Genomic DNA, 14,192 nt, shown 5'->3' with positions numbered 1-14,192 from the left:
TTTTTTTAAAAAAAAAGAAAGATTGTAAATATATGTAATTATAAACCCTCATTCCAGTTCAGTTCTATCATTAATAATCATTAAAATCTTAACATCTTTAACACTTCTTTTCAATTAAATATCATGCTTCCTTGATAAGGAAGTATTTTTCCTAAAAACACATATAATATCCATAATTAATTTTTCCCTTATTTCTCTTCACATATGTTTGATAAATCATTAAATATACCTTTTGTGACATTTATTTATTGACAAGCATTCCACTGAATTACGATAGCTATTTTATCAGACATTTTAATCATACATTGTTTCATATTTTCTAAAATTATTTCTATTTCTAATATAACTATACTATCTTATGTACCTTTGCAGAATCCCTTTTTCCATTAAGTTTTCACCCATTATCTCTAAATAGGCCCTGTTTCTCTATATTTTGCTTCTTTCCTTTATAACTTCTTTTCCTTTCTTTCTTCCCTCTCATCCCTTTCTTTCTTCTCCCTCCCCTTTTTACCCCCTTATCTCTCTAGTTCTAATTCTCTCTTCTGCATTTCCCTCTTCTGTTGCTTTCTGATTTTATACTTATTTTTCACTCTTTTTTTTTTTGGAGTTGTTTTTCCCAATCTTAAACTTTCCATTCTCTTTCCCTCCCTTTCCTTTTTCTCCCCATCTAAGATTACTTGTTCATTAAAGATGGCTTCTTTGTCGCAATCTTCTTGTTCTTCAGGCATTTGTTGTTGTTTCTCATAATTCCAAATCTCCATTTCTAAAAACTGAAATACGAAGCCAAAAGAACCTCTCCCTTCTTGTGCATCTTCTTTGTACTTTTTAAGTTCCATTTTCAGTTCTTCTAAAAGTGAAGCCATTTTAAACAGTTTTAAACAACCAACTGATTGATTTTAGTCATTCAAAACAATAACCAAGAATCCAGAAATCATCAAGTAATCCAGATAGTCCCGAGTTATATCTTCTTATTTCTTTTTCGACTTTCTCTTCCTGGGGTTTTTGTTGCGATATTTCAGTTAGAATGTATCTTTTGGAAGTCTTGTTGAGATTTTATCCTAAGTTCTTTTTTAATTCCAGGCAGTCTCCTCCCTTCCAGATCCTGCCCTTTTATTCTTTTTCTCTCCTTTCCTGTTTTCAAAAGCTTTTAATTATCCAGAAATCTTTATTATCCCTTTGACTTTTTATTTTCAGCATTAAATGCCTATTGATGTCAAAGTGGATTTTTTTTCCAATTTCTTGCTTAAGTTTCTTAGCTGTCAGTATAGGAAAAGGAGAAAACCAAATCTTTTCCCTTTTCTCTCTCCTTCGCAGCTTAAAAATCTTCTTAGGGAACAATGTTATTCTTTTTTTAATAGTTTCAATTCCAGGGTACCTTATTTGTCGCTTTTGCTGTTTGACCTGGTCAACCAAAACTTTCTCTTCTTATCTTCCTCCTGCACATTCTTTTCCGGTTGAGTTCTTCTCTGTGGTGGCCATTTCTGACCACCGCTGCAACCACCTTCGGGAAAGGGAGTAATGGCCAGCTGGGGAGGAGAGATGCTGCTCTCCTCAACCCTGCAGGCAGTCTCCCCCCTCTTCATCACCTCTATGGGGTGGCTTAGCTCCCAAACCAACCGGCTTGGGGCGCTCCAGCGGTGAGCACAGATCGAAGCCTCACAGAGCCCCTTGGACAGTGTTGAGACTGGTACAAATAGAGGAGTTCATGACCCCAAGTCACAATGTGCCCAACACATATGGATCTCACATTAGATCCAGTTTTGGACTCAGGGCAGCTGGTCGTGTGATTGGAAGGTGGGAGACCTTATTGCCCGTTCTTTCTCGTGATCAGATAGAACATTTTTTAATTGCTTTTTTGTCTTTGCTGATCCTATCACTCCTCTCAAGGGATGTAGGGTCTGTTGAGTTCCAAGGGGAGAATAAAGTTTTTCCCAAGGATCTAAGGGAGAAAAAAAGACCTTAGTCTCAGCTGGAACGGGCATATAATAAAGTCTTTGATCAAATCTCTCCTATGTGGCCTCACCTTTCTTGTCAATCCCAGGGGTTTTCAGGAGATGATATGGCAGAAGATGGTATCCAGGGAGGAAAACTAAGAGTGAATCTTATTGGGCGCATCTCAAAAGATATATTTGGGATTACATGGTGACAATAAATGCACCCAAACACAGCTATTGTTACATCCACACACAGTAATTTACCAGCCCTTTTTAAGATTACATTGAATATGTAGCGGAAAGAGGAAACTTGAAAATTCACAAGGTTGATGCCTTGTGAAACAAAACTGTGACTGAATCTGTAGATTCTGTTCCAGATACCATGAAGCCACCCCACCCTTCCCAAAAAGTATCAAGGAAAACATGTCATGAAGAGAATGTGTAGTGTCCCAGACAATCCTGCGGCAAAAGTCACTCAGATTTGCTCAGAGTTGGTCTCCTGACTGGATAGGTCCAATCAAAGTGACAGAGGAGTGATCTTCTTGATTAGTTGAGATAAGTTTGATTATATGCCTTGTCAGAAAGTTGAATCACGCAGGCTGTTAGCCCAGCCACCTGTGGATTAGACCTATGCTCCTTTTGATTAGTGAAGGCCTCCTGGAAGATGACATATTATTGGGATCATGCAGTAGTGATAGCTTCCTTGAAAGGAGAGGACATGATTCCACCAAATGAAGGAAGTGGTGGTACTGCCACTCCTCAAGAAGTCATTGCTCAGAAATCCATTATCTATCTCTGGGCAATTTTAATCCAGTTTTTAGCTTTTACTTTTGGGAGAAGATTGTCAGAAAGGGGAGAAAATGGATTATCTGGACCATTTTCAGTTAGATGTTCGGCTGGGACATAGTACAGAGATACCATTAATATCTCAATTGCTTTTGATACCATCATCTACTGGACCATCTGCGGGAATTAAGGGTGGTGGAGGGCAAGCAAAGTACCAGCAAAGGAGGGGGAAAAAACTCCAGAGACGTTCCTGAGACAGGAAGTCTAGTCCTGCCAAGAATGTAATAAGGGTTAATGGAGAGGCAGTTTTCTGTAAGCAACACCAGAATGTTTCCTTCCTGCCTTCCTTACAGGATTAGGCCAGTAATTTCTTCTAACAACCGGTTCTCCGAACTGCTTAGAATGTTAACAACTGGTTCTAGCGAATAGGTGCGAACTGGTAGAATCCCACCCCTGTACACTTGCCTCTGGAAGGGCAACCTCCAGAAATTCAAACAGCACCAACTCAAATGATCCACAAAGATCTTTCATGGGCCTTGAATCAGGAACAGTGGAGGGCTCTTTATGGTTGGTATGTACTGAAAGCCAGATGTGGGTTTCTCCCTCTAGTTAAAGCCTTGTTCCTTTCCTGGTTACTTTTTTTTTTCATGTTTTGTTTCCATGGATTGCCTTCTAGAGAGGGAGTGTCAAACTCACTGTGTCATGTATTGGGACTTTTTTTAAAAAAAAAACCGGGCATGGGGGTGGTCAGCACATGACGCATCCAGATGGGCCGGGAGTTTGACAGCCCTATTCTAGAGTATCCTAAAGAGAGATGGCCTTACAAATAAGTTAAATCAGGGGTCTTTAAACTTGACAGCTTTAAGCCTTGTGGACTTCAACTCCCAGAATTCCTCCTCCAGTCATATTAGCTCAGGAATTCTGGGAGTTGAACCCCACAAGTCTTAAACTTGCCAAGTTTGAAGACCCTTAGGTTAAATAAATACACATGATAAGTTAAGTTAAATTTATGTATTAAAGTTTCAGTTGCTTTATCCTGTTCTTTTTTGTTTAATTGTTAGCTGAACAGAATCATGCATAAGAAGTGGAACTTGGAAGGCCGTGGAAATTTACTAACCCAATACATTTACACTTACAGCAAACAAAATGCAGATATATGCAGGCACAACAATCAGTTTTAAAATAAAAATCCCCTTCCTGCATTTTCCCAGCTTTGCCTCCATAAGAGCAGCTGACGCTTCTGTTGCAGGTCTTTCTTAGTAACATAGTGATACTGGTAGTCCTCGACACAGTTCTGACCAGGGAACATCCTGTAACTTCTGATTATGATTCCCAATCGCTGAAGTTGTTGACCAGGTCCGAGCAACACTATACCCACTATACCCCTATACCCAGGGGAAATCACCGTTTCGTCACCGTTTGAAGTTACAACAGCACTGAGAAAAACTAACTTATGACCATTTTCACACCTACAGCCATTGTATCATCCCCGTGGTCACATAGTCAAAATTCAGACGATTGACAACTGACTCATATTTATGATGATTTCAGTGCCCTGGGGACATGTAATCCCCTTTTTGTGACCTTCTGACAAGCAATGGGGAAGCCAGATTTATTTAATAACTGTGTTACTAACTTAACAACTGCAGCAATTCATTTAGCAATTGCGGCAAGAAAGATTGTAAAACTCTCTTAACAGCTGTCTCACTTAGCAACAGAAATTTTGGGCTCAGTGGTGGTCTTAAGCTGAGGACTGCCTGTAATAGTCTTTACCTGAGAAGCTGGAGCTGGTAGAAGCCACAACCCAACGTTCAATTCAGACGAAGAAAATATGGTCTTAAAGTCCTATCCCTGGGGCTCTAAAGAAGACATTGTTGTGTCATGCCCCTGGTGGAGACTGACTCTGAGGGAGAGGAGGAACAGTGGATAGGGAGTGGAAGTGTGGCTCCGGAGGTTATGGAGAAGGCTGGGGAAGGCAGAGGCCGGCTGAGCAGTCCCAGGCCCATCCCCTCTCCATCCTAGGGCACACAGGGAGGAGAGTGTAAGGGAGAGATGTGGTCTCCTTGGAAGGAGAGGGCCTTGATCCACTTCATGGGCTGCAAGTGTGACAACCGAATAAGAGTTTGGACCTGTGTACTGGCAAACGCTGGAAACAAATCATGTAAATATCTCTAGTTTATAGTTCCTCTCTGAGTTTGGCGTTCTTCCCAGTGTGTGTTATCTGTGGACATCCTCCAGCCCTTATCTTGCCTGGTTTGTGTTGTTTTTTTCCTTCTTCGTGTAACTGTGTGGGAGTTTTTTTATCTTCCATCAAAGATATTCGGAGCTTGGAAACAAACTGAAAGAACAAAAGGGGCTTCACCTGTTTTCTGTGACTGTGTTTGTTTTGTATCCCACCCAGGGTCATCACACATTGTTTGTTTGTCTGCCAAAAATGATTTGTACCCTTTATTTATGAAGAGGAAATTTTTTGTTTGCACTACTTACCTTTGCTATTAAATTGTTAAGAGTGGATATTTTTTATTTCTCTAACCCCGTTGTGATAGTATTTTCTGCCTTCCAAAGGGATAATATTTTGCCAAGGGTTCCAAAGATTTACAATATTTCTTCCTATACATATGAGAATCAGACTTGTTCTAGAAGATGAGGGAGAGAAAGGCCACATAACAGCAATCTGGAAAATGAGCAACTAGGTGTTTAAATTTGTGTCAAGTGTTTATTGTGTTGCTAAATTACTTTCTTTAATGAACAATGGAAAAGACATGAATGAGTTGAGACCAGTGGTGTATTAACCATTAAGCAGACTAAGCATGTGCTTAGGGCACCAGGCCCAAAGGGGCACCACAAAGTTGAGAAAGAAAGGAAAAAACCAATGAAGATTTGTAAAAAAATCTTGTATGTACAAAGGAGGAGGGGCACCAAGATTTGTCAGTGCTTAGGGCACCAGTGAGCCTTAATCCGCCACTGGTTGAGACCTTTATGAGTTAATAAAACTCAGCAGCCATGAACTGTGGCTTGGTTAGTCCACTCAGACACTGTATCCCCTTAATTGTCAAGCCCGAGATAGACGTATGCGTAGCCATTTTATTTAGCCTTATTATATATTCCTTTTCTTTCTTTCTCTGTGCTGGTTATGGGGGGAAGGGTTTCGGGCTTGCCACGTTCTTAAGATGAGAGGAGTGGAGATAGAGAGAGTTGTTTAGGCTAGGTGGTTCTCCTTCCCGTGGGAACGAAAGCTGACCCTGCTAAGACCTGGAGGTGGAGATTGATGACACCAGGCAACGTTGATTTACTTCTATTGGAGAATGTGACTTTTGGGGGTTGTTTCTAATTTCCAATATTATGGGGTGTAATTCCGGGGTGTATCAGATCTGGAATTACAACAGACTTTGCCAATTTGATGCTTTCCTAAATAAAAGAAATTGTTTTGGAAGATGGACTTTGCTCTTTTCTCTTTAAATGGATTTCATCTCTTGGAAACCTGACATTAATACCACAAACTCTAAATAGGGTCCCATTCTTTTCTGTTCCTCTCTCTAGGATGACTTTAAGATCTGCATTCACAGTTTTGCCAGGGAATTATAGAGACTTTTCAACAAACCTAGAAACGCACCAGCTCCTGCACAAAGATTGAAATGTTTACATTCACAGGAATGTAGCCTACAAAGTACATGGTAACCTTTTGGGGGGCTGGGGGGCTGGGGGATGGTTTGTCAAATAAAAAGGATGTTTCTCTGAGTCCTATATAGCAGCTTAGTGACTGTGCATGTTCAGTTCAAAAGTATATGGAGCGCTCTTCTAAAAAGCTTAAAAGTGGTCTGGTAGAAACATCTTTTGTATGTCAGCTTCCTTCTCTTGCAAATTCACACCTTAAATCAACCAGACTTGCTCCCCTGCTCAAAATAGACTCCCACCATTCCTAGAGAAGTCAGTTGTAGCTTCGCTGGGTATTCTGGAAAGCAGAATCCATAAATAAAATAAAGGCAGGATGTTCAGCCAGCAAGTAGGGTCAATATTATATCTGTAGGTGAACTCAGGAGCCAGGATCCAACTGGATCTTCATTATATCTGTTTTTTGGCTACCGCACGAAACTGGGCCATGACACTAGGATTCTGTCTGATATCTTTTGTAGACTAAAAAGACAGCATGTCTATTCACTGAGTTATTATTAGATTGCTTAACTGGGCTTCATAGCCTTTTTGTTCAAGTTCCTTTTTCTTTTATTGGCCATTGGATCCATTTTAATCCAGTCAATGACCTTGTACAGTACAATACAGCTAGGCTGTAACAAGTCTTCCTGGGATGGGAATAGGGAATTAATATTAAGATGTCTCTTTTTTTTAAAAAAAAATGACCATGTTTTGACCAAGGCTTCCTGAGACCGTAATTAAGCACACACTTAATCTAAACAACTCTTGTTTTATTTCAATGCTGGGAATTATGCTCATTCCCAGCCCATAATGAGTCCCAAACAGTCTCTTGAGATAAGCACCCACCTTTATCTCCTTTGAATTGCTGCCAACAACTAAAGTGCCAAATTAACTGTAAAGAAAACCAACCTAAGTACAAAGTCCACACAGAGCTTTAAGATTTAATCCAAACAGAGTGAACAACTTTTCTACCTTTGCCTGTCCTTTATGCCCTATGGGAGGGGCAATCACCTCCAAGCCTTACTCCCGAGTTGCACACTTTGTCTCAGCTGCTCTTGCCTTCTAGCAGCTCTGCACACATGCACACTGGGAACAGTCTCCCCTTGTTCCTCTGCCTCACTGCTGCCAGATTCTGGAGGCTCCGGAGTCAGCACACAACTCCCAGATGGTCCTGGCCCCATCTCTGCATTGGATGCAGGACCTTGTCCAAATCCTCCCCAGACTCCTGGACTGGTCCCCGTTGTTCCCCACTGTCCGATTCCGCTGCCATCTGCACAGGCTGCTGGCAAACCACAACAGACCAAGACATGCAGGCTTAAGGTCAACCTTTGTTAAACAAACCATTATACTACTGCAAAGATAAACTGGACATCAGAAGCACTGCCATTCTGACCTCCATAGGAACCAATAAGTTCTGCCATGCTAATAATCTTTGCTGCATTATGCAGTTCAGCTTGTGGCTCAACCTGTACATCAGGATGATGAAGAGAAAACATCCCTCATGAGGTTAATTAAATAAAGTTTGAAGCCAAATAATAAGGTTTTGAATTAGACAGGGAGAGGAGGGAGAAGGTTTAAGTGCACCAGAGTTCTGCTGACTCATAAAATTTGGTCTTGCTTGAGTTTGGACATGAATCAGAAAAGGATGCAAATACTTGTTTAGCTCAGGACTTCCGGCACATTCATATGTGATTCTGCTGGTGTACAGATAGTCCTCGACATACAATTGTTCACGCTGGAACTGGAAAAAATGACTTTCGACCGATCCTTGCACTTATGATTGTCATAGAAACCTCACAGTCATGTGCTCAAAGTTCAGGTGATTGGCACCTGGCATCTATTTAGGATAGTTGCAATGTCCTGGGGTCATGTGATTGCCACTTACAGCCTTCTCAGTCATCTTCAAGCAGTAAACTTATTACTTTTAACAACTACAGTGATTCACTTAACAAATGTGGCAAACAAAGGTCACAAATTTGGACACATCCCATTTAACAATCACCTGGTTGAGCAGAAATTCTGGTCTCAATTGTAGTTGTAAGTCAAGGACTACCTATAGTGTGTAGAAGTTGGACTGTGGGAGGACAATATCACATGCTTCATCTGAACATGCACACTCTGTGAATATATCTGCCCCATTTTACACATCCTATTTTTTTAAACAAACCCTTTTTTTCCTTACTGCCTAAATTTGGATAGGCATGGCTTTCCCTACTATTCCCTCAATTTTTATATTGAAAGAGCGAGAGAGAGAGGCGAAGTATAACAATCAAGAACATTGGCACCATGACTCAGGTCTATTCAAATTAGCATCTAGCTTCATGATGAAGAAAACTAAAGTAAGAAACTTATTGCTACTTATGACATAATATGATCCTTCAAAGATTGGGTTTCTTTAAACAGGGAACATCAGTTGCTAGCATAGACCCACTTGCAAATTCTCTAGAAAAGCCGAACCATTAGTTACCTTGTGATAGTCCCTACTAGAAACTCCCACGTTCTTCTTTGAAAAATGGATATAAAGCAAATTGAGAAGCAGTTCTTAAAATCTAGATTGGTGCATATCACGTGATCTATTGACAGCCTAATTAAGATCAATCACCCCAGAAATTTTTATTCCAACATTCAGAACACATTCACCTAAGGAAAATATCCACAGTATCTGAATCCACATTTGGTGACATGCTGAACCATTCTGGACCATTACAACAAATATTTCCTTACATAGCATTCAAATTATCTTATCCTTATCATTCCAGCAGATTTGTAGCAAGCAAGAATATTGTCCAATATTCTGGACAATATTATCCAGAGAACCAAATTTACTGGAAACTGATTAATTCTTTTAAGCCCAAGTTCTCAAAAATTGTGCCTTCCATATCACAAATTGTGGGAGTTGCAGTCTATTAGATAACATTCTGACTACATTTCCCCAAATTCTAATTTGCCATTCAAAATGTCATTCCCCAGGCTTTTGGGTAGTGGACTTTTAACTGTTTAAGGTATGTGCCATTGCTAGGAGCAGGAATAAGTTTGTAGATAAGAGAATTGCCTCCCTGTTTTCTTTCTCCTTACTTCTTCTCCTTACTCCTTACAAGCTGGGAGTTTCATTTTTTTTTTTCTGACATAGAATAACATTTGGCCTGTAAAAGGATAATTTCAGGAGCCCCGACTCAGGGCTATTGAAAGTGGGTGGTACAAATAGTCCACCAGATGGTGTGCACTCTGCTTGGTTTTTTTTTTAATGGACACATCTGGAATTTGGGAATTTGTTTATGGTGCTTGTGCAATCCCAACATGTCTCCAAGGGCACTAAACAAATTACAGAGATCAATATGTCGTAATGATAATGATCTAGAAAGAGCGATAATGAAGAAAATACTGGTTTGTGCAGAATTAAATGGATTAACTCTAGAACTAAAAAATAAAGGGGAAACAGAATATTACAATACATGGAATAGATTCTACCGATGGTTTGGAAGTGAGAGGTGGAAGTTGGAACATAAAATAGCTAGGATAAACAGACCCAGAATGTGACACTATAGGTGAACCAAAATGAGTATTGCGGTCAAAGCAACGGTAATAAAATTAGTAATGTATAAATAATATGTATGTTATTTATTTTTTATTTTAGTATGTATGGCAGAGGAAACGCCAGGATGTATTTGATATTTATACACGTAAATAATAAAAATATATATTAAAAATATGTCATAATGATAAATGCTTCTTTTCTTAACTTTGTTTTTGGTAGGACACTGTCTATCATCCTGTTTACTTTTGTCCATGTTCTGAGCGAGTAATAAGACTTTCAGAACAAAGTATTGGACTGCATTGTTATTGGGTTTTTTTAAAAATAAGTTTCTGGGATGCTGATTTCAGAAAGGCTGCGGTTCTTGTTTGGAGTGTGAGGCAAGCAAAATGTGGTGCATTTCTGAAATGTGAGTCTAGATGTGGGCTTTAACAAATGAAAGTCTCTGTATAGAAGGAGGCATCTTCAGGACATTGATGATGTGCCTGCGATGCCTTTAAATGGTGAGCTTGAAAATGCCTTTGAAATGTTCTTGAGGTTGTTAGACATGCAGAGAAAATTTGTAAGAAGGGTCCTTTCTAATTTCGAGAACAGGTTTGTCCTGGATGGCTTTTACTGCGTCAGTTTTGTTGGCAGCAGTGACACATCATTTTCAGATCACAAAAGCAGGATCAGAACCTCAGTCAGTCCTGGCTGGTTTTCCAATATTGGACAGATGAAACCTATACAGAAACTCCTGCCATGATCACACTCCTCCTAAACTTAGTGAGCTGAAAGCTTTGCTCAGCTTATGAGAAGAAAACAAGAATTATGAATCTAGCTGAGCAGAAAAGATAGCCACAGCCATCTGTGAGACAAAGATGGAGGTGTGGATTTGTCATCTTGGAGTGATATGTTTTGCCTTTATCACAGTCTGGCCGGTATTATCTGAAATGTGAGAACCAAAGGAGGCTGGTCAAAAACTGTTTATATATTGTCTACGGTTAATGAGGCTCTGCAAAGGTGAAAAGGAAAAGCACCTGAAAATTTACTTCAAGATTGATCATTGTTTGTGATCATAATCCTGAGGACATAGCTTGTCTGTGATTTTGAAATAGTTTTCTTTTTAAAATTAGCATTGTTAAAGATGAATAACAGAGTAACAGAGTTGGAAGGGACCTTGGAGGTCTTCTAGTCCAACCCCTTCTCAAGCAGGAAACCCAACACCACTTCAAACAAATGGTTGTCCAATCTCTTCTTAAAAACCTCCAGTGCTGGAGCATTCACAACTTCTGGAGGCAAATTGTTCCACTGATTAATTGTTCCGTCAGGAAATGTCTCCTTAGTTCTAGATTGGTTCTCTCCTTGATTAGTTTCCATCCATTGCTTCTTGTCCTGCCTTTAGTTGCTTTGGAGAATTTACCACCTCTTCTTTGTGAAAGCCCCTGAGATGTTGGAAAACTGCTTTTGTGCTATCCCAATCCTTCTTTTCATTAAACTAGACATAGCCAATGCCTGCAATCATTCTTAATATGTTTTGGCCTCCGGTTCCCTAATCATTGCTCTGCTCTTCACTCTTCTGAGCAACTTCCCTATCATTGAGTACAATGAAACAGGGATTGAGATGAAAACCAGGGTTCAATTCTTCTCACCCACTGCACCAAAGAGCCATTTGTTTACACCTGAGTAACCATCCTATAAGAGTCACTAAGAGAAGACCTCAGAATGCTCAAATATGATGTTGTTATAGTGTCTGCCTGCCTGGCCACTTGGACTATATGGTTCTGTGAGCCCCACCACCTGAGACTGGGACACCCAGGGTGCCTGCCTGGCTAGTTGACTGCAGTGACAGCTTTAGTAATGATGTTGTTGCACAATGCTGGGAAAGTGTGGTGGAATCATCAAGTGAAGAAGTGGGAGCCCATCTAGTGGGAATAAAGGGGCATTTTAGCTTGGAATCAGTCTGGGAGAGGAAGTATCTGAGCTCAAATGCTTAGGTCTATATTTGTGGTTTCTCAGGGGAATGTCTGGAAAGATTCCTGTAATATAGGTGATCAACAACTTGAGTTATTCATGAGTGATTATGGTTACTTGCATCCGACAGGAAGAGGTGCACAAGGCCAAACATGCAAGGAAGTGGGAGGTCCTTATTCTGTCTCAATGAATTTTTCTCCCATTTAGGTGGCAGGTCTACTGGCCCTCACCCTTGACTGATTACATGCATGGAAACCTGTGTGGAATCCAAGGATGGATTCCTGATCATCTCAGCTTTTAGTTAAATTGAAGGAAGTTTGGAACATACATGAAAAAAGTGTCTTTAATTACTCTTCTTCTTTATGTATCATTATCAATGCATTTCACACCTTACATTGTACAAGAAGATAAATATGTGCCCCCATGGAAACTGGCAATGAAAAATGTAGCAGGCAACAAAGTACATGAGTAAAGACCTAATATATTCATTATGTTAAACACAGTACTTAAACTTGTCTTCCTGGTGAAAGAGGAAAACAGTTGCCCGAGTTCACCCATCATATTGCACTGTAATGTGTGGAGTGTCTGATGTGCCTCATAGTATTGTGTTAAATCACAACCATTGTGATTTGAACCATGATTTGAAACTTACCCAACTGAGGTTGAGTAAGCTCTGATCAAGTAACCATGGTACTACAAAATATGTAATCCCAGTCTAAGTGTTGTGATTAAGATATTACAAAAAGGTGAGTTTTTCCTAAAAGGGTTGTTTATTTACATAACTTGGTATAGTGATTTACTTATATCTCTGCTGTTATTTGTTCAATGTTAAAAAGAAAACACTATACCAAAGTGAGGGGAAGGCTCAGATTAAGGCTCCGACAAGCTCAGTAGTTGCATAAAAAGCAAATCATATTTAGAGATTTCTTGTTCTTTGCAAAGCAACACGGGGTTTTCTTGTATTTCATAATAGATTTATTGTTGTCAATCAATTTCTGAAGACTGCAACTTCAAAAATCAACCAATGCCGCCATATTAGAAATATATAAAATAATTATGAAATTGCTGCAGGTATTTTTTCATGAGTAGTTTGAACTGAAGAACAACCTATGAGAAGAAAGTATTCAGTGGAATCCTTGGCGTTCTGCATATTGTTGAAATAAAAGTCACAGTATTCCTGGCAAATGTGCTAATGATGAAGGATCTTGAGAGCTCTAGTTCAGTAACATCTGGAGCCCTGCAGGCCAGATGCTACTCTTCAGATGTGCTGAACTACAGCTCCCATACTCCCACTCAATTATGAGAGTTGTTCATGGAAAGCCAGGGAAAATTGACATAAAGATTCTATCAGAAAAAAAGTTTAACAAATGAAAGCCTGAATTCTGGGAACTTAAGGACAAAACTCTGATCATTGAATGGTCCCATTGAGAATGGTCCCATTGAGAATGGAGAAGAAGTTTCTCACTAAAGCCTCCTTGACTCTCTAAAAATTTGCTCTGAAGAATATAGGATGCTTGGAAGATAATGAGAGAGCTGCAGGAGCCTACAAGAAGGAGAACTAATCAACCAAAATGTCTTTCTTCTTTAATTAATTGATATTTCTTATAGGGGAAGGAGAGAGAGAGAGCCTGGAGTCAAGAGAGAAATCAGCCTAGAATTGTGATATTCCAATAAGCAGTCCAAGTCCAGCTCTCTTGAATTCCCTTAACTCTTATCTTGCACCAATTTAGTGCTGACTGTTAGTTGATTAGATTCTTGTGTGTAGGCACGAGTAATAAATCACCTTAACAGGAACTTAACATGTAGTCCCCATTCTTCATGCTTACATTTCCAATGGTTCAAATTCTGCATGAATAGAAGGAAGGAAATTGTCATCTATGACTTGGTAACTTTACATGAATTTATGGAAATCTACTGTGGTTGAGTAGGATTTTGAGGCAAATGTCCAGGATCAAAATCAGGAGAATGAAGTAAATGACAAAACTGACTGATCCTATGTTGAGGTGAAATCATCCATGCTAGAACCCAAAGAAGACCCACCTCCCAAATATTGTCCAGAGCTGCTGCAATCTTGTGAAACTTAAGTCAAATTTAAAATTTATCCCATGCCCTGGACTGCTGCTCTATACAGCAAGGGAACAGCAAATTATGGGCAAACTCTTTACTGAGTTGGTTCCTTTGCAAAGGCACCCTTTGCACAATTGGCTGCCAGACACACATTTGAGGTGAGTGCAAAAGATTGAAGATTGCAGTCTGCTGTTTTATTCTGAGCAGATGGTGAACTCCTTTCAGGGGGGCAGGAACTGTTGTACCCTGGAGCAAGGATTGATCTGCCA

General features: G+C 39.8%; 1 protein-coding gene across 21 annotated transcripts in view; it reads left to right on the top strand.

Moving 5' to 3' along the window:
- CADPS (calcium dependent secretion activator) overlaps positions 1-14,192 on the top strand; it is a 434,360-nt gene that overhangs the window by 16,697 nt on the left and 403,471 nt on the right. The gene's annotated exons all lie outside the window — the stretch shown is intronic.

This window comes from Pseudonaja textilis, chromosome 2 (assembly GCF_049901715.1).
Source record: "Pseudonaja textilis isolate UNSWEBS1 chromosome 2, rPseTex1.2, whole genome shotgun sequence".
NCBI classification, from domain to species: domain Eukaryota; kingdom Metazoa; phylum Chordata; class Lepidosauria; order Squamata; family Elapidae; genus Pseudonaja; species Pseudonaja textilis.
This window is presented reverse-complemented; position numbering and strand designations above follow the sequence as displayed.